The sequence below is a fragment of the Anser cygnoides genome, chromosome 8, assembly GCF_040182565.1.
Source record: "Anser cygnoides isolate HZ-2024a breed goose chromosome 8, Taihu_goose_T2T_genome, whole genome shotgun sequence".
NCBI classification, from domain to species: Eukaryota; Metazoa; Chordata; class Aves; order Anseriformes; family Anatidae; genus Anser; species Anser cygnoides.
Window position 1 is genome coordinate 501,540 of NC_089880.1, and position 19,016 is coordinate 520,555.

A 19,016-nucleotide genomic window follows, 5' to 3' on the forward strand; every position below is an offset into this window, starting at 1 on the left:
GTGGTGCCACTGTACTCTCTGGACTCACTACACTGCATCCCCTGTGGTGCCAGTGCCCTCTGTGGACTCACTGCACTACATCCCCAGTGGTGCCAGTGCACTCTCTGGACTCACTGCACTGCATCCCCAGTGGTGCCAGTGCACTCTCTGGACTCACTGCACTGCATCCCCAGTGGTGCCAGTGCACACTCTGGACTCACTGCAGTGCATCCCCAGTGGTGCCAGTGCACTCTCTGGACTCACTGCACTGCATCCCCTGTGGTGCGAGTGCACTCTCTCGACTCACTGCTCTGCGTTACCATTGGTGCCAGTGCACTCTCTGGACTCATTGCAGTGCATCCCCAGTGGTGCCAATGCACTCTCTGGACTCACGGCACTGCATCCCCAGTGGTGCCAGTGCACTCTCTGGACTCACTGCACTGCATCCCCAGTGGTGCCTGTGAAGTCTCTGGACTCACTGCAGTGCATCCCCAGTGGTGCCAGTGCAATCTCAGGAATCACAGCAGTGCAGCTCCAGTTGGTGCCAGTGCACTCTCTGGACTCACTGCAGTGCATCCCCAGTGGTGCCAGTGCACTCTCTGGACTCACTGCACTGCATCCCCAGTGGTGCCAGTGTACTCTCTGGACTCAGTGGACTGCATCCCCAGTGGTGCCACTGCAATCTCTGGACTCACCGCAGTGCATTCCCAGTGGTGCCAGTGCACTCTCTGGACTCACTGCATTGCATTCCCAGTGGTGGCAGTGCACTCTCTGGACTCACTGCACTGCATTACCTTTTGTGCCAGTGCACTCTCTGCACTCACTGCACTGCATCCCCAGAGGTGCCAGTGCACTCTCTGGACTCACTGCACTGCATCCCCAGTGGTGCCTGTGAAGTCTCTGGTCTCACTGCACTGCATCCCCAGTGGTGCCAGTGCACTCTCTGGACTCAGTACACTGCATCCCCATTGCTGACAGTGCCCTCTCTGGACTCACTGCACTGCATCCCCAGTGGTGCCAGTGCACTCTCTGGACTAAATGCACTGCATCCCCAGTGGTGCCAGTGGCTCTCTGGACTCATTGCACTACATCCCCAGTGGTGCCAGTGCACTCTCTGGACTCACTGCAGTGCATTCCCTTTTGTGCCAGTGCACTCTCTGCACTCACTGCACTGCATCCCCAGTGGTGCCAGTGCACTCTCTGGACTCACTGCACTGCATCCCCAGTGGTGCCTGTGAAGTCTCTGGTCTCACTGCACTGCATCCCCAGTGGTGCCAGTGCGCTCTCTGGACTCATTGCACTGCATCACCAGTGGTGCCAGTGCACTCTCTGGACTCACTGCAGTGCATCCACAGTGGCGCCAGTGTACTCTCTTAACTCACTGCACTGCATCCCCAGTGGTGCCAGTGCACTCTCTGGACTCACTGAACTGCATCCCCAAGGTGCCAGTGCACTCTCTGGACTCACTGCACTGCATCCCCAGTGGTGCCAGTGCACTCTCTTTACTCACTGCACTGCATCCCCAGTGGTGCCAGTGCACTCTCTGGACTCACTGCACTGCATCCCCAGTGGTGCCAGTGCACTCTCTGGACTCACTGCACTGCATCCCCAGTGGTTCCACTGCACTCTCTGAAAAGACCGGGGTGCAACCGCAGCGGTGCCAGTGCACTCTCTGGACTCAGTGCACTGCATCCCATTGGTGACAGTGCACTCTCTGCACTCACTGCAGTGCATCCCCAGTGGTGCCAGTGCACTCTCTGGACTCACTGCACTGCATCCCCAGTGGTGCCAGTGCACTCTCTGGACTTGCCGGTGTGCATCCCCAGTGGTGCCAGTGCACTCTCTGGACTCACTGCAGTGCATCCCCAGTGGTGCCAGTGCACTCTCTGGACTCACTGCATTCCCAGTGGTGCCAGGGCAGTCTCTGGACTCACTGCACTGCATTCCCAGTGGTGCCACTGTACTCTCTGGACTCACTACACTGCATCCCCAGTGGTGCCAGTGCCCTCTGTGGACTCAGTGCACTACATCCCCAGTGGTGCCAGTGCACTCTCTGGACTCACTGCAGTGCATCCCCAGTGGTGCCAGTGCACTCTCTGGACTCACTGCACTTCATCCCCAGTGGTGCCAGTGCACTCTCTGGACTCACTGCTTTGCATCCCCTTTTGTGCCAGTGCACTCTCTGCACTCACTGCACTGCATCCCCAGTGGTGCCAGTGCACTCTCTGGACTCACTGCACTGCATCCCCCAGTGGTGCCTGTGAGGTCTCTGGTCTCACTGCATTGCATCCCCAGTGGTGCCAGTGCACTCTCTGGACTCACTGCACTGCATCCCCATTGATGACAGTGCCCTCTCTGGACTCAGTGCACTGCATCCCCAGTGTTGCCAGTTCACTCTCTGGACTAAATGCACTGCATCCCCAGTGGTGCCAGTGGCTCTCTGGACTCATTGCACTGCATCACCAGTGGTGCCAGTGCACTCTCTGGACTCACTGCAGTGCATCCACAGTGGCGCCAGTGTACTCTCTTAACTCACTGCACTGCATCCCCAGTGGTGCCAGTGCAGTCTCTGGACTCACTGCACTGCATCCCCAATGGTGCCACTGCACTCTCTGGACTCACTGCACTGCATCCCCAGTGGTGCCAGTGCACTCTCTGGACTCACTGCAGTGCATTTCCAGTGGTGCCAGTGTAGTCTCTGGACTCACTGCACTGCATCCCCAGTAGTGCCAGTGCACTCTCTGGACTCACTGAACTGCATCCCCAAGGTGCCAGTGCCCTCTCTGGACTCACTGCACTGCATCCCCAGTGGTGCCAGTGCACTCTCTGGACTCACTGCACTGCATTCCCAGTGGAAGCAGTGCACTCTCTGGACTCACTGCACTGCATCCCCAGTGGTACCAGTGCACTCTCTGGACTCACTGCACTGCATCCCCAGTGGTGCCACTGCACTCTCTGAAAACACCGGGGTGCAACCGCAGCGGTGCCAGTGCACTCTCTGCACTCACGACACTGCATCCCCAGTGGTGCCAGTGCACTCTCTGGACTCACTGCAGTGTATCCACTGTGGTGCCAGTGCACTCTGTGGACTCAGTGCACTGCATCCCAGTGGTGCTAGTGCACTCTCTGGACTCACTGCAGTGCATCCCCAGTGGTGCCAGTGCACTCTCTGGACTCACTGCACTGCATCCCAGTGGTGCTAGTGCACTCTTTCGAGTCACTGCACTGCATCCCCATTAAAGCCAGTGAATTCTCTGGACTCATTGCAGTGCATCCCCAGTGGTGCCAGTGCACTCTCTGGACTCACTGCAATGCATCCCCAGTGGTGCCAGTGCACTCTCTGGACTCACTACAGTCCATCCCCAGTGGTGCCAGTGCACTCTCTGGACTCACTGCACTGCATCCACAGTGGTGCCAGTGCACTCTCTTTACTCACTGCACTGCATCCCCAGTGGTGCCAGTGCACTCTCTGGACTCACTGCACTGCATCCCCAGTGGTGCCAGTGCACTCTCTGGACTCACTGCACTGCATCACCAGTGGTGCCAGTGCACTCTCTGGACTCACTGCACTGCATCCCCAGTGGTGCCAGTGCACTCTCTGGACTCACTGCAGCGCATCCCCAGTGGTGCCAGTGCACTCTCTGGACTCACTGCACTGCATCCCCAGTGGTGCCAGTGCACTCTCTGGACTCACTGCAGTGCATCCCCAGTGGTGCCAGGGCACTCTCTGCAGACAATGCAGTGCATCCCCAAAGGTGACAGTGCACTCTCTGGACTCACTGTACTGCTCGAGCCGCGGCAGCCGCTCCAGCCGCGGTAGCCCCTCCAGCCTCGGCAGCCGTTCCAGCCGCTCAGCCGCGGCAGCCGGTCCAGCCCCGGCAGCCGCTCCATCCGCTGCAGGCGCTCCAGCCGCGGCAGCCGCTCCAGTCGCTCCAGCCGCGGCAGCCGCTCCAACCGCAGCAGCCGCTCCAGCCGTGGCAGCCGCTCCACTCGGTAGCGGCTTTAGCGGCTGCCGCGGCTGGAGCGGCTGCGGAGTCTGGAGCGTCTAGAGCGTCTGCCGCGGCTGGAGGGGCTACCGCGGCTGGAGCGGCTGAGGCGGCTGGAGCGGATGCCGCGGCTGGATTAGTGCAGTGAGCCCAGAGAGTCAACTGGCACCACTGGGGATGCAGTACAGTGAGTCCAGAGAGTGCACTGGCACCACAGGGGATGCACTGCAGTGAGTCCAGAGAGTGCACTGGAACCACTGGGGATGCACTGCAGTGAGTCCAGAGAGTGCACTGGAACCACTGGGGATGCACTGCAGTGAGTCCAGAGAGTGCACTGGCTCCACTAGGGATGCACTGCAGGGAGTAAAGAGACTGCACTGGCACCACTGGGGTTGCACTACAGTGAGTCCAGAGAGTGCACTGGCACCACTGGGGATGCACTGCAGTGAGTCCACAGAGTTTACTGGCACACTGGGATGCAGTGCAGTGAGTCCACAGAGTGCACTGGCACCACAGGGGATACACTGCAGTGAGTCCAGAGTGTGCACTGTCACCACTGGGGATGCAGCACAGTGACTACAGAGAGTGCACTGGCACCACTGGGGATGCACTGCTGTGAGTCCAGAGAGTGCACTGGCACTACTGGAGATCTCACTGCCGTGAGAATGTATCTGAATCCCCGGTAGTGCCAGTGCACTCTCTGGACTCACTGAACTGCATCCCCAGTGGTTCCAGTGCACTCTCTGGAGTAACTGCAGTGCATCCCCTGTGGTGCCAGTGCACTCTCTGGACTCACTGTACTGCATCCCCAGTGGTGCCAGTTGACTCTCTGGACTCACTGCACTGCTCTAGCCGCGGCATCCGCTCCAGCCGCCTCAGCCGCTCCAGCCGCGATAGCCCCTCCAGCCGCGGCAGACGCTCTAGACGCTCCAGCCGCCGCAGTCGCTCCAGCCGCGGTAGCCGCTCCAGCCTCGGCAGCCGCGACAGGCGCTCCAGCCGCGGCAGCCGCTAAAGCCGCTACCGAGTGGAGCGGCTGCCACGGCTGGAGCGGCTGCCGCGTCTGCCGCGGCTGGAGCGGCTGCCGCGGCTGGAGCGGCTGCCGCGGCTGGAGCGCCTGCCGCGGTTGGAGCGGCTGCCGCGGCTGGAGCGGCTGGAGCGTCTGCCGAGGCTGGAGTGGCTACCGCGGCTGGAGCGGTTGCCGCGGCTCGAACAGTACAGTGAGTCCAGAGAGTGCACTGGCACCTCTGGGGATGCACTGCATTGTCTGCAGAGAGTGCCCTGGCACCACTGGGGATGCACTGCAGTGAGTCCAGAGAGTGCACTGGCACCACTGGGGATGGACTGCAGTGAGTCCAGAGAGTGCACTGGCACCACTTGGGATGCACTGCAGTGAGTCCAGAGAGTGCACTGGCACCACTGGGGATGCACTGCGGTGAGTAAAGAGAATGCACTGGCACCATTGGGGTTGCACTGCAGTGAGTACAGAGAGTGCACTGGCACCTTGGGGATGCAGTGCAGTGAGTCCAGAGAGTGCACTGGCACCACTGGGGATGCACTGCAGTGAGTCCAGAGAGTGCACTGGCGCCACTGGGGATGCACTGCAGTGAGTCCAGAGAGTGCACTGGCACCACTGGGATGCAGTGCAGTGAGTCCAGAGATTGCACTGGCACCACTGGGGATGGACTGCAGTGAGTGCAGAGAGTGAACTGGCACCTTGCGGATGCAGTGCAGTGAGTCCAGAGAGTGCACTGGCACCACTGGGGATGCAGTGCAGTGAGTCCAGAGAGTGCAGTGGCACCACTGGGGATGCAGTGCAGTGAGTCCAGAGAGTGCACTGGCACCTTGCGGATGCAGTGCAGTGAGTCCAGAGAGTGCACTGGCACCACTGGGGATGCAGTGCAGTGAGTCCTCAGAGAGCACTGGCTCCACTGGGGATGCACTTCAGTGAGTCCAGAGAGTGCACTGGCACCACTGGGGATGCAGTGCAGTGTGTCCAGAGAGTACACTGGCACCACAGGTGATGCAGTGCAATGAGTCCAGAGAGCCACTGGCACTTCTGGGGATGCACTGCAGTGAGTCCAGAGAGTGAACTGGCACCACTGGGGATGCAGTGCACTGAGTCCAGAGAGGGCACTGTCAGCAATGGGGATGCAGTGCAGTGAGTCCAGAGAGTGCACTGACACTACTGGGGATCTCACTGAAGTGAGAATGTATCTGAATCCCCGGTAGTGCCAGTGCACTCTCTGGACTCACTGAACTGCATCCCCAGTGGTTCCAGCGCACTCTCTGGAGTAACTGCAGTGCATCCCCTGTGGTGCCAGTGCACTCTCTGGACTCACTGTACTGCATCCTCAGTGGTGCCAGTTGACTCTCTGGACTCACTGCACTGCTCCAGCCGGGTTCCGCTCCAGCCGCCTCAGCCGCTCCAGCCGCGGTAGCCCCTCCAGCCGCGGCAGAGGCTCTAGACGCTCCAGCCGCCGCAGCCGCTCCAGCCGCGGCAGCCGCTCCAGCCTCGGCAGCCGCGACAGGCGCTCCAGCCGCGGCAGCCGCTAAAGACGCTACCGAGTGGAGCGGCTGCCACGGCTGGAGCGGCTGCCGCGTCTGCCGCGGCTGGAGCGGCTGCCGCGGCTGGAGCGGCTGCCGCGGCTGGAGCGCCTGCCGCGGTTGGAGCGGCTGACGCGGCTGGAGCGGCTGGAGCGTCTGCCGAGGCTGGAGTGGCTACCGCGGCTGGAGCGGTTGCCGCGGCTCGAACAGTACAGTGAGTCCAGAGAGTGCACTGGCACCTCTGGGGATGCACTGCATTGTCTGCAGAGAGTGCCCTGGCACCACTGGGGATGCAGTGCAGTGACTCGAAAGAGTGCACTGGCACCACTGGGGATGCACTGCAGTGAGTACGGAGAGTGCCCTGGCACCAATGGTGATGCAGTGCAGTGATCCAGACAGTGCACTGGAACCACTGGGGATGCAGTGCAGTGAGTCCAGAGAGTGCACTGGCACCACTGGGGATGCAGTGCAGTGAGTCCAGAGAGTGCACTGGCACCACTGGGTATGCACTGCAATGAGTCCAGAGAGTGCAATGGCACCACAGGGGATGCACTGCAGTGATTCCAGAGAGTGCACTGTCACCACTGGGGATGCAGTGCAGTGAGTCCAGAGAGTGCACTGGCACCACTGGGGATGCAACTCGGTGAGTCCAGAGAGTGCTCTGGGAGCACCGGGGATGCAGTGCAGTGAGTGCAGAGAGTGCACTGGCACCACTGGGGATGCTGTGCAGTGACTCCAGAGAGTGCACTGGCACCACTGGGAATGCACTGCAGTGAGTCCAGAGAGTGCACTGGCACCATTAGGGATGCAGTGCAGTGAGTCCGGAGAGTGCACTGGCACCACTGGGGATGCACTGCAGTGAGTCCAGAGAGTGCACTGACACCACTGGGAATGCACTGCAGTGAGTCCAGAGAGTGCACTGTCAGCAATGGGGATGCAGTTCAGTGAGTCCAGAGAGTGCACTGGCACCACTGGGGATGCAGTGCAGTGAGTCCAAAGAGTGCACTGGCACCAATGGTGATGCAGTGCAGTGAGTCCAGAGAGTGCAGTGGCACCACAGGGGATGCAGTGCAGTGAGTCCAGAGAGTGCACTGGCACCACTGGGGATGCACTGCAGTGAGTCCAGAGAGTGCACTGGCACCACTGGGGATGCAGTGCAGTGAGTCCAGAGAGTGCACTGGCACCACTGGGGATGCAGTGCAGTGAGTCCAGAGAGTGCACTGGCACCACTGGGGATGCAGTGCAGTGAGTCCAGAGAGTGCACTGGCACCACTGGGGATGCAGTGCAGTGAGTAAAGAGAGTGCACTGGCACCACTGTGGATGCAATGCAGTGAGTCCAGAGAGTGCACTGGCACCACTGGGGATGCAGTGCAGTTAGTCCATAGAATGCACAGGCTCCACTGGGGATGCAGTGCAGTGACTCAAGAGAGTGCACAGGCACCACTGGGGATGCAGTGCAGTGAGTCCAGAGAGTGCAATGGCACCACAGGGGATGCACTGCAGTGATTCCAGAGAGTGCACTGTCACCACTGGGGATGCAGTGCAGTGAGTCCAGAGAGTACACTGGCACCTCAGGGGCTGCACTGCAGTGAGTCCAGAGAGTGCACTGGCACCACTGGGGATGCAGTGCAGTGAGTCCAGAGAGTGCACTGGCACCACTGGGGATGCACCACGGTGAGTCCAGAGAGTGCTCTGGGAACACCGGGGATGCAGTGCAGTGAGTGCAGAGAGTGCACTGGCACCACTGGGGATGCAGTGCAGTGAGTCCAGACAGTGCACTGGCACCACTGGGGATGCACTGCAGTGAGTCCAGAGAGTGCACTGGCACCAATGGGGATGAAGTGCAGAGAGTCCAGAGAGTGCACTGGCACCACTGGGGATGCACTGCAGTGAGTCCAGAGAGTGCACTGGCACCACTGGGGATGCACTGCAGTGAGTCCAGAGAGTGCACTGGCAGCACTGGGGATAAAGTGCAGTGACTCCAGAGAGTGCAGAGGCACCACTGTTGATGCAGTGCTGCGACTCCAGAGAGTGCACTGGCACCACTGGGGATGCAGTGCAGTGAGTCCAGAGAGTGCACTGGCACCACTGGGGATGCACTGCAGTGAGTCCAGAGAGTGCACTGGCACCACTGGTGATGCAGTCCAGTGAGTGCAGAGAGTGCACTGGCACCAATGGTGAAGCAGTGCAGTGAGTCCAGAGAGTGCAGTGACACCACTGGGGATGCAGTGCAGTGAGTCCAGCGAGTGCACTGGCACCACTGGGGATGCAATGCAGTGAGTCCAGAGAGTGCACTGGCACCATTGGGGATGCACTGCAGTGAGTCCAGAGAGTGCACTGGCACCACTGGGGATGCACTGCAGTGAGTCCAGAGAGTGCACAGGCAGCACTGGGGATGCAGTGCAGTTGAGTCCAGAGAGTGCACTGGCACCTTGGGGATGCAGTGCAGTGAGTCCAGAGAGTGCACTGGCACCACTGGGTTGCAGTGCAGTGAGTCCGCAGAGTGCACTGGCACCACAGGGGATACAGTGCAGTGACTACAGAGAGTGCACTGGCACCACTGGGGACGCAGTGCAGTGACTACAGAGAGTGCACTGGCCCCACTGGGGATGCAGTGGACTGAGTCCAGAGAGTGCAAAGGCACCACTGGGGATGCAATGCAGTGAGTCCAGAGAGTGCACTGGCACCACTGGGGATGAAGTGCAGTGAGTCCAGAGAGTGCACTGGCACCACTGGGGATGCAGTGCAGTGAGTCCAGAGAGTGCACTGGCACCAGAGGGGAAGCATTGCAGTGAGTCCAGAGAGTGCACTGGCACCACTGGGGATGCACTGCACTGAGTCCAGAGAGTGCACTGACACCACTGGGGATCCAATGCAGTGAGTCCAGAGAGTGCAATGGATCCACTGGGGATGCAGTGCAGTGAGTCCAGAGAGTGCACTGGCACTTCTGGGGATGCAGTGCAGTGAGTGCAGAGAGTGCACTGGCACAACAGGGGATGCACTGCAGTGACTCCAGAAAGTGCACTGGCACCACTGTGGATGCACTGCAGTGAGTCCAGAGAGTGCACTGGCACCGCTGGTGATGCAGTGCGGTAAGTGCAGAGAGTACACTGGCACCACTGGGGATGCACTGCAGTGAGTCCAGAGAGTGTACTGGCACCACAGGGGATGCAGTGCAGTGAGTCCAGAGACTGCACTGGCACCACAGGGGTTTTAGTGCAGTGAGTCCAGAGAGTGCACTGGCACCACTGGGGATGCAGTGCAGTGAGTCCAGAGAGTGCACTGGCACCAGTGGGGAAGCACTACAGTGAGTCCAGAGAGTGCACTGGCACCACTGGGGATGCACTGCACTGAGTCCAGAGAGTGCACTGACACCACTGGGGATCCAATGCAGTGAGTCCAGAGAGTGCAATGGAACCACTGGGGATGCACTGCTGTGAGTCCAGAGAATACACTGGCACCACTGGGGATGCAGTGCAGTGAGTCCAGAGAGTGCACTGGCACCACTGGGGATGCAGTGCAGTGAGTGCAGAGAGTGCACTGGCACCACTGGGGATGCACTGCAGTGAGTCCAGAGAGTGCACTGGCACCACTGGGGATGCAGTGCAGTGAGTCCAGAGAGTGCACTGGCACCACTGGGGATGCACTGCAGTGAGTCCAGAGAGTGCAGTGGCACCATTGGGGATGCAGTGCACTGAGTCCAGAGAGTGCACTGGCACCACTGGGGATGCAGTGCACTGAGTCCAGAGAGTGCACTGGCACCACTGGGGATGCAGTGCAGTGAGTCCTGAGAGTGCAAAGGCACCACAAGGGATGCACTGCAGTGAGTCCAGAGATTGCACTGGCACCACTGGGGATGCAGTGCAGTGAGTCCAGAGAGTGCACTGGCACCACTGGTGATGCACTACAGTGAGTCCAGAGAGTGCACTGGCACCACTGGGGATGCAGTGTTGTGAGTCCAGAGAGTGCAGAGGCACCACTGTTGATGCAGTGCAGTGAGTGCAGAGAGTGCAGTGGCACCAGTGCGGAAGCACTGCAGTGAGTCCAGAGAGTGCACTGGCACCACTGGGGATGCATTGCAGTGAGTCCAGAGAGTGCACTGGCACAACAGGGGATGCAGTACAGCGAGTCCAGAGAGTGCACTGGCACCACTGGGGATGCAGTGCAGTGAGTCCAGAGAGTGCACTAGCACCAATGGGATGCAGTGCAGTGAGTCCAGAGAGTGCACTGGCGCCACTGGGGACGCAGTGCAGTGAGTCCAGAGACTGCACTGGCACCAATGGGTATGCAGTGCAGTGAGTCCAGAGAGTGCACTGTCAGCACTGGGGATGCAGTGCAGTGAGTCCAGAGAGTGCACTGGCACCACTGGGAATGCACTGCAGTAACTCCAGAGACTGCACTGGCACCAATGGGGATGCACTGCAGTGAGTCCAGAGAATGCACTGGCACCACTGGGGATGCAGTGCAGTGACTCGAAAGAGTGCACTGGCACCACTGGGAATGCACTGCAGTGAGTCCGGAGAGTGCCCTGGCACCAATGGTGATGCAGTGCAGTGAGTCCAGAGAGTGCACTGGCACCACTGGGGATGCAGTGCAGTGAGTCCAGAGAGTGCACTGGAACCTCAGGGGCTGCACTGCAGTGAGTCCAGAGAGTGCACTGGCACCACTGGGGATGCACTGCAGTGAGTCCAGAGAGGACACTGGAACCTCAGGGGCTGCACTGCAGTGAGTCCAGAGAGTGCACTGGCACCACTGGGGATGCAATGCGGTGAGTCCAGAGAGTGCACTGGCACCACTGGGGATGCACCTCGGTGAGTCCAGAGAGTGCTCTGGGAACACCGGGGATGCAGTGCAGTGAGTGCAGAGAGTGCACTGGCACCACTGGGGATGCAGTGCAGTGAGTGCAGAGAGTGCACTGGCACCACTGGGGATGCACTGCAGTGAGTCCAGAGAGTGCACTGGCACCACTGGGGATGCACTGCAGTAATTCCGGAGAGTGCACTGGCACCACTGGGGATGCAGTGCAGTGAGTCCAGAGAGTGCACTGGCACCACTGGGGATGCACTGCAGTGAGTCCAGAGAGTGCACTGTCAGCACTGGGGATGCAGTGCAGTGAGTCCAGAGAGTGCACTGTCAGCACTGGGGATGCAGTGCAGTGAGTCCAGAGAGTGCACTGGCACCTCTGGGTATGCAGTGCAGTGAGTCCAGAGAGTGCACTGGCACCACTGGGGATGCACTGCAATGAGTCCAGAGAATGCACTGGCACTAATGGGGATGCAGTGCAGTGACTCGAAAGAGTGCACTGGCACCACTGCGGATGCACTGCAGTGAGTCCGCAGTGTGCCCTGGCACCAATGGTGATGCAGTGCAGTGAGTCCAGAGAGTGCAGTGGCACCACTGGGGATGCAGTGCAGTGAGTCCAGAGAGTGCACTGGCACCACTGGGGATGCACTGCAGTGAGTCCAGAGAGTGCACTGGCACCACTGGGGATGCACTGCAGTGAGTCCAGAGAGTGCTCTGGGAACACTGGGGATGCAGTGCAGTGAGTGCAGAGAGTGCACTGGCACCACTGGGGATGCAGTGCAGTGAGTCCAGAGAGTGCACTGGCACCACTGGGGATGCAGTGCAGTGAGTCCAGAGAGTGCACTGGCACCACTGGGGATGCAGTGCAGTGAGTCCAGAGAGTGCACTGGCACCACTGGGGATGCAGTGCAGTGAGTAAAGAGAGTGCACTGGCACCACTGTGGATGCAATGCAGTGAGTCCAGAGAGTGCACTGGCACCACTGGGGATGCAGTGCAGTTAGTCCATAGAATGCACAGGCTCCACTGGGGATGCAGTGCAGTGACTCAAGAGAGTGCACAGGCACCACTGGGGATGCAGTGCAGTGAGTCCAGAGAGTGCAATGGCACCACAGGGGATGCACTGCAGTGATTCCAGAGAGTGCACTGTCACCACTGGGGATGCAGTGCAGTGAGTCCAGAGAGTACACTGGCACCTCAGGGGCTGCACTGCAGTGAGTCCAGAGAGTGCACTGGCACCACTGGGGATGCAGTGCAGTGAGTCCAGAGAGTGCACTGGCACCACTGGGGATGCACCTCGGTGAGTCCAGAGAGTGCTCTGGGAACACCGGGGATGCAGTGCAGTGAGTGCAGAGAGTGCACTGGCACCACTGGGGATGCAGTGCAGTGAGTCCAGACAGTGCACTGGCACCACTGGGGATGCACTGCAGTGAGTCCAGAGAGTGCACTGGCACCAATGGGGATGAAGTGCAGAGAGTCCAGAGAGTGCACTGGCACCACTGGGGATGCACTGCAGTGAGTCCAGAGAGTGCACTGGCACCACTGGGGATGCACTGCAGTGAGTCCAGAGAGTGCACTGGCAGCACTGGGGATAAAGTGCAGTGACTCCAGAGAGTGCAGAGGCACCACTGTTGATGCAGTGCTGCGACTCCAGAGAGTGCACTGGCACCACTGGGGATGCAGTGCAGTGAGTCCAGAGAGTGCACTGGCACCACTGGGGATGCACTGCAGTGAGTCCAGAGAGTGCACTGGCACCACTGGTGATGCAGTCCAGTGAGTGCAGAGAGTGCACTGGCACCAATGGTGAAGCAGTGCAGTGAGTCCAGAGAGTGCAGTGACACCACTGGGGATGCAGTGCAGTGAGTCCAGCGAGTGCACTGGCACCACTGGGGATGCAATGCAGTGAGTCCAGAGAGTGCACTGGCACCATTGGGGATGCACTGCAGTGAGTCCAGAGAGTGCACTGGCACCACTGGGGATGCACTGCAGTGAGTCCAGAGAGTGCACAGGCAGCACTGGGGATGCAGTGCAGTTGAGTCCAGAGAGTGCACTGGCACCTTGGGGATGCAGTGCAGTGAGTCCAGAGAGTGCACTGGCACCACTGGGTTGCAGTGCAGTGAGTCCGCAGAGTGCACTGGCACCACAGGGGATACAGTGCAGTGACTACAGAGAGTGCACTGGCACCACTGGGGACGCAGTGCAGTGACTACAGAGAGTGCACTGGCCCCACTGGGGATGCAGTGGACTGAGTCCAGAGAGTGCAAAGGCACCACTGGGGATGCAATGCAGTGAGTCCAGAGAGTGCACTGGCACCACTGGGGATGAAGTGCAGTGAGTCCAGAGAGTGCACTGGCACCACTGGGGATGCAGTGCAGTGAGTCCAGAGAGTGCACTGGCACCAGAGGGGAAGCATTGCAGTGAGTCCAGAGAGTGCACTGGCACCACTGGGGATGCACTGCACTGAGTCCAGAGAGTGCACTGACACCACTGGGGATCCAATGCAGTGAGTCCAGAGAGTGCAATGGATCCACTGGGGATGCAGTGCAGTGAGTCCAGAGAGTGCACTGGCACTTCTGGGGATGCAGTGCAGTGAGTGCAGAGAGTGCACTGGCACAACAGGGGATGCACTGCAGTGACTCCAGAAAGTGCACTGGCACCACTGTGGATGCACTGCAGTGAGTCCAGAGAGTGCACTGGCACCGCTGGTGATGCAGTGCGGTAAGTGCAGAGAGTACACTGGCACCACTGGGGATGCACTGCAGTGAGTCCAGAGAGTGTACTGGCACCACAGGGGATGCAGTGCAGTGAGTCCAGAGACTGCACTGGCACCACAGGGGTTTTAGTGCAGTGAGTCCAGAGAGTGCACTGGCACCACTGGGGATGCAGTGCAGTGAGTCCAGAGAGTGCACTGGCACCAGTGGGGAAGCACTACAGTGAGTCCAGAGAGTGCACTGGCACCACTGGGGATGCACTGCACTGAGTCCAGAGAGTGCACTGACACCACTGGGGATCCAATGCAGTGAGTCCAGAGAGTGCAATGGAACCACTGGGTATGCACTGCTGTGAGTCCAGAGAATACACTGGCACCACTGGGGATGCAGTGCAGTGAGTCCAGAGAGTGCACTGGCACCACTGGGGATGCAGTGCAGTGAGTGCAGAGAGTGCACTGGCACCACTGGGGATGCACTGCAGTGAGTCCAGAGAGTGCACTGGCACCACTGGGGATGCAGTGCAGTGAGTCCAGAGAGTGCACTGGCACCACTGGGGATGCACTGCAGTGAGTCCAGAGAGTGCAGTGGCACCATTGGGGATGCAGTGCACTGAGTCCAGAGAGTGCACTGGCACCACTGGGTATGCAGTGCACTGAGTCCAGAGAGTGCACTGGCACCACTGGGGATGCAGTGCAGTGAGTCCTGAGAGTGCAAAGGCACCACAAGGGATGCACTGCAGTGAGTCCAGAGATTGCACTGGCACCACTGGGGATGCAGTGCAGTGAGTCCAGAGAGTGCACTGGCACCACTGGTGATGCACTACAGTGAGTCCAGAGAGTGCACTGGCACCACTGGGGATGCAGTGTTGTGAGTCCAGAGAGTGCAGAGGCACCACTGTTGATGCAGTGCAGTGAGTGCAGAGAGTGCAGTGGCACCAGTGCGGAAGCACTGCAGTGAGTCCAGAGAGTGCACTGGCACCACTGGGGATGCATTGCAGTGAGTCCAGAGAGTGCACTGGCACAACAGGGGATGCAGTACAGCGAGTCCAGAGAGTGCACTGGCACCACTGGGGATGCAGTGCAGTGAGTCCAGAGAGTGCACTAGCACCAATGGGATGCAGTGCAGTGAGTCCAGAGAGTGCACTGGCGCCACTGGGGACGCAGTGCAGTGAGTCCAGAGACTGCACTGGCACCAATGGGTATGCAGTGCAGTGAGTCCAGAGAGTGCACTGTCAGCACTGGGGATGCAGTGCAGTGAGTCCAGAGAGTGCACTGGCACCACTGGGAATGCACTGCAGTAACTCCAGAGACTGCACTGGCACCAATGGGGATGCACTGCAGTGAGTCCAGAGAATGCACTGGCACCACTGGGGATGCAGTGCAGTGACTCGAAAGAGTGCACTGGCACCACTGGGAATGCACTGCAGTGAGTCCGGAGAGTGCCCTGGCACCAATGGTGATGCAGTGCAGTGATCCAGAGAGTGCACTGGAACCACCAGGGATGCAGTGCAGTGAGTCCAGAGAGTGCACTGGCACCACTGGGGATGCAGTGCAGTGAGTCCAGAGAGTGCACTGGAACCTCAGGGGCTGCACTGCAGTGAGTCCAGAGAGTGCACTGGCACCACTGGTGATGCACTGCAGTGAGTCCAGAGAGGACACTGGAACCTCAGGGGCTGCACTGCAGTGAGTCCAGAGAGTGCACTGGCACCACTGGGGATGCAATGCGGTGAGTCCAGAGAGTGCACTGGCACCACTGGGGATGCACCTCGGTGAGTCCAGAGAGTGCTCTGGGAGCACCGGGGATGCAGTGCAGTGAGTGCAGAGAGTGCACTGGCACCACTGGGGATGCAGTGCAGTGAGTGCAGAGAGTGCACTGGCACCACTGGGGATGCACTGCAGTGAGTCCAGAGAGTGCACTGGCACCACTGGGGATGCACTGCAGTAATTCCGGAGAGTGCACTGGCACCACTGGGGATGCAGTGCAGTGAGTCCAGAGAGTGCACTGGCACCACTGGGGATGCACTGCAGTGAGTCCAGAGAGTGCACTGTCAGCACTGGGGATGCAGTGCAGTGAGTCCAGAGAGTGCACTGTCAGCACTGGGGATGCAGTGCAGTGAGTCCAGAGAGTGCACTGGCACCTCTGGGTATGCAGTGCAGTGAGTCCAGAGAGTGCACTGGCACCACTGGGGATGCACTGCAATGAGTCCAGAGAATGCACTGGCACTAATGGGGATGCAGTGCAGTGACTCGAAAGAGTGCACTGGCACCACTGCGGATGCACTGCAGTGAGTCCGCAGTGTGCCCTGGCACCAATGGTGATGCAGTGCAGTGAGTCCAGAGAGTGCAGTGGCACCACTGGGGATGCAGTGCAGTGAGTCCAGAGAGTGCACTGGCACCACTGGGGATGCACTGCAGTGAGTCCAGAGAGTGCACTGGCACCACTGGGGATGCACTGCAGTGAGTCCAGAGAGTGCTCTGGGAACACTGGGGATGCAGTGCAGTGAGTGCAGAGAGTGCACTGGCACCACTGGGGATGCACTGCAGTGAGTCCCGAGAGTACACTGGCACCACTGGGGATGCACTGCAGTGACTCGAAAGAGTGCACTGGCACCACTGCGGATGCACTGCAGTGAGTCCGGAGAGTGCCCTGGCACCAATGGTGATGCAGTGCAGTGAGTCCAGAGAGTGCAGTGGCACCACTGGGGATGCAGTGCAGTGAGTCCAGAGAGTGCACTGGCACCACTGGGGATGCACTGCAGTGAGTCCAGAGAGTGCACTGGCACCACTGGGGATGCAGTGCAGTGAGTCCAGAGAGTGCACTGGCACCACTGGGGATGAAGTGCAGTGAGTCCAGAGAGTGCAATGGAACCACTGGGGATGCAGTGCAGTGAGTCCAGAGAGTGCACTGGCACCACTGGGGATGCACTGCAGTGAGTCCAGAGAGTGCACTGGCACCACTGGGGATGCAGTGCAGTGAGTCCAGAGAGTGCACTGGCAGCACTGGGGATGCAGTGCAGTGACTCCAGAGAGTGCAGAGGCACCACTGTTGATGCAGTGCTGCGACTCCAGAGAGTGCACTGGCACCACTGGGGATGCAGTGCAGTGAGTCCAGAGAGTGCACTGGCACCACTGGGGATGCACTGCAGTGAGTCCAGAGAGTGCACTGGCACCACTGGGGATGCAGTTCAGTGAGTCCTGAGAGTGCAAAGGCACCACAAGGGATGCACTGCAGTGAGTCCAGAGAGTGCACTGGCACCACTGGGGATGCAGTGCAGTGAGTCCAGAGAGTGCACTGGCACCACTGGGGATGCACTACAGTGAGTCCAGAGAGTGCACTGGCACCACTGGGGATGCAGTGCAGTGACTCCAGAGAGTGCAGAGGCACCACTGTTGATGCAGTGCAGTGAGTGCAGAGAGTGCACTGGCACCAGTGCGGAAGCACTGCAGTGAGTCCAGAGAGTGCACTGGCACCACTGGGGATGCAGTGCAATGAGTCCAGAGAGTGCACTGGCACAACTGGGGATGCAGTGCAGTGAGTCCAGAGAGTGCACTGGCACCACTGGGGATGCACTGCAGTGAGTCCAGAGAGTGCACTAGCACCAATGGGATGCAGTGCAGTGAGTCCAGAGAGTGCACTGGCGCCACTGGGGATGCACTGCAGTGAGTCCAGAGAGTGCACTGGCACCACTGGGGATGCACTGCAGTGAGTCGAAAGAGTGCACTGGCACCACTGCGGATGCACTGCAGTGAGTCCGGAGAGTGCCCTGGCACCAATGGTGATGCAGTGCAGCGAGTCCAGAGAGTGCAGTGACACCGCTGGGGATGCAGTGCAGTGAGTCCAGAGAGTGCACTGGCACCACTGGGGATGCAATGCAGTGAGTCCAGAGAGTGCACTGGCACCACTGGGGATGAAGTGCAGTGAGTCCAGAGAGTGCACTGGCACCACTGGGGATGCAGTGCAGTGAGTCCAGAGAGTGCACTGGCACCACTGGGGATGCACCCTGGCAAGTCCAGAGAGTGCACTGGCACCACTGGGGATGCACTGCAGTGAGTCCAGAGAGTGCACTGGCAGCACTGGGGATGCAGTGCAGTTGAGTCCAGAGAGTGCACTGGCACCTTGGGGATGCAGTGCAGTGAGTCCAGAGAGTGCACTGGCACCACTGGGGATGCACTGCAGTGAGTCCAGAGAGTGCACTGGCACCACTGGGGGTGCACTGCAGTGAGACCAGAGAGTGCACTGGCACCACTGGGGTTGCAGTGCAGTGAGTGCAGAGAGTGCCCTGGCAGCAATGGGGATGCAGTGCAGTGAGTCCAGAGAGTGCACTGGCACCACTGGGGATGCAGTGCCGTGAGTCCAGAGAGTGCACTGGCACCACTGGGGATGCACCCCGGTGAGCCCAGAGATTGCACTGGCACCACTGGGGATGCACTGCAGTGAGTGCAGAGAGTGCACTGTCTCCACTGGGGATGCACTGCAGTGAGGGCAGAGAGTGCACTGGCACCACTGGGGATGCACTGCAGTGAGTCCAGAGAGTGCCCTGGCACCACTGGGGATGCAGTGCAGTGAGTCCAGAGAGTGCACTGGCACCACTGGGGATGCAATGCAGTGAGTCCAGAGAGTGCACTGGCACCACTGTGGATGCAGTGCAGTGAGTCCAGAGAGTGCACTGGCACCACTGGGGATGCACTGCAGTGATTCCGGAGAGTGCACTGGCACCACTGGGGATGCAGTGCAGTGAGTCCAGAGAGTGCACTGGCAGCACTTGGGATGCACTGCAGTGAGTCCAGAGAGTGCACTGGCACCACTGGGGATGCAGTGCAGTGAGTCCAGAGAGTGCACTGGCACCACTGGGGATGCACTGCAGTGAGTCCAGAGAGTGCCCTGGCACCACTGGGGATGCACTGCAGTGAGTCCAGGGAGTGCACTGGCACCACTGGGGATGCAGTGCAGTGACTCCAGAGAGTGCAGAGGCACCACTGTTGATGCAGTGCAGT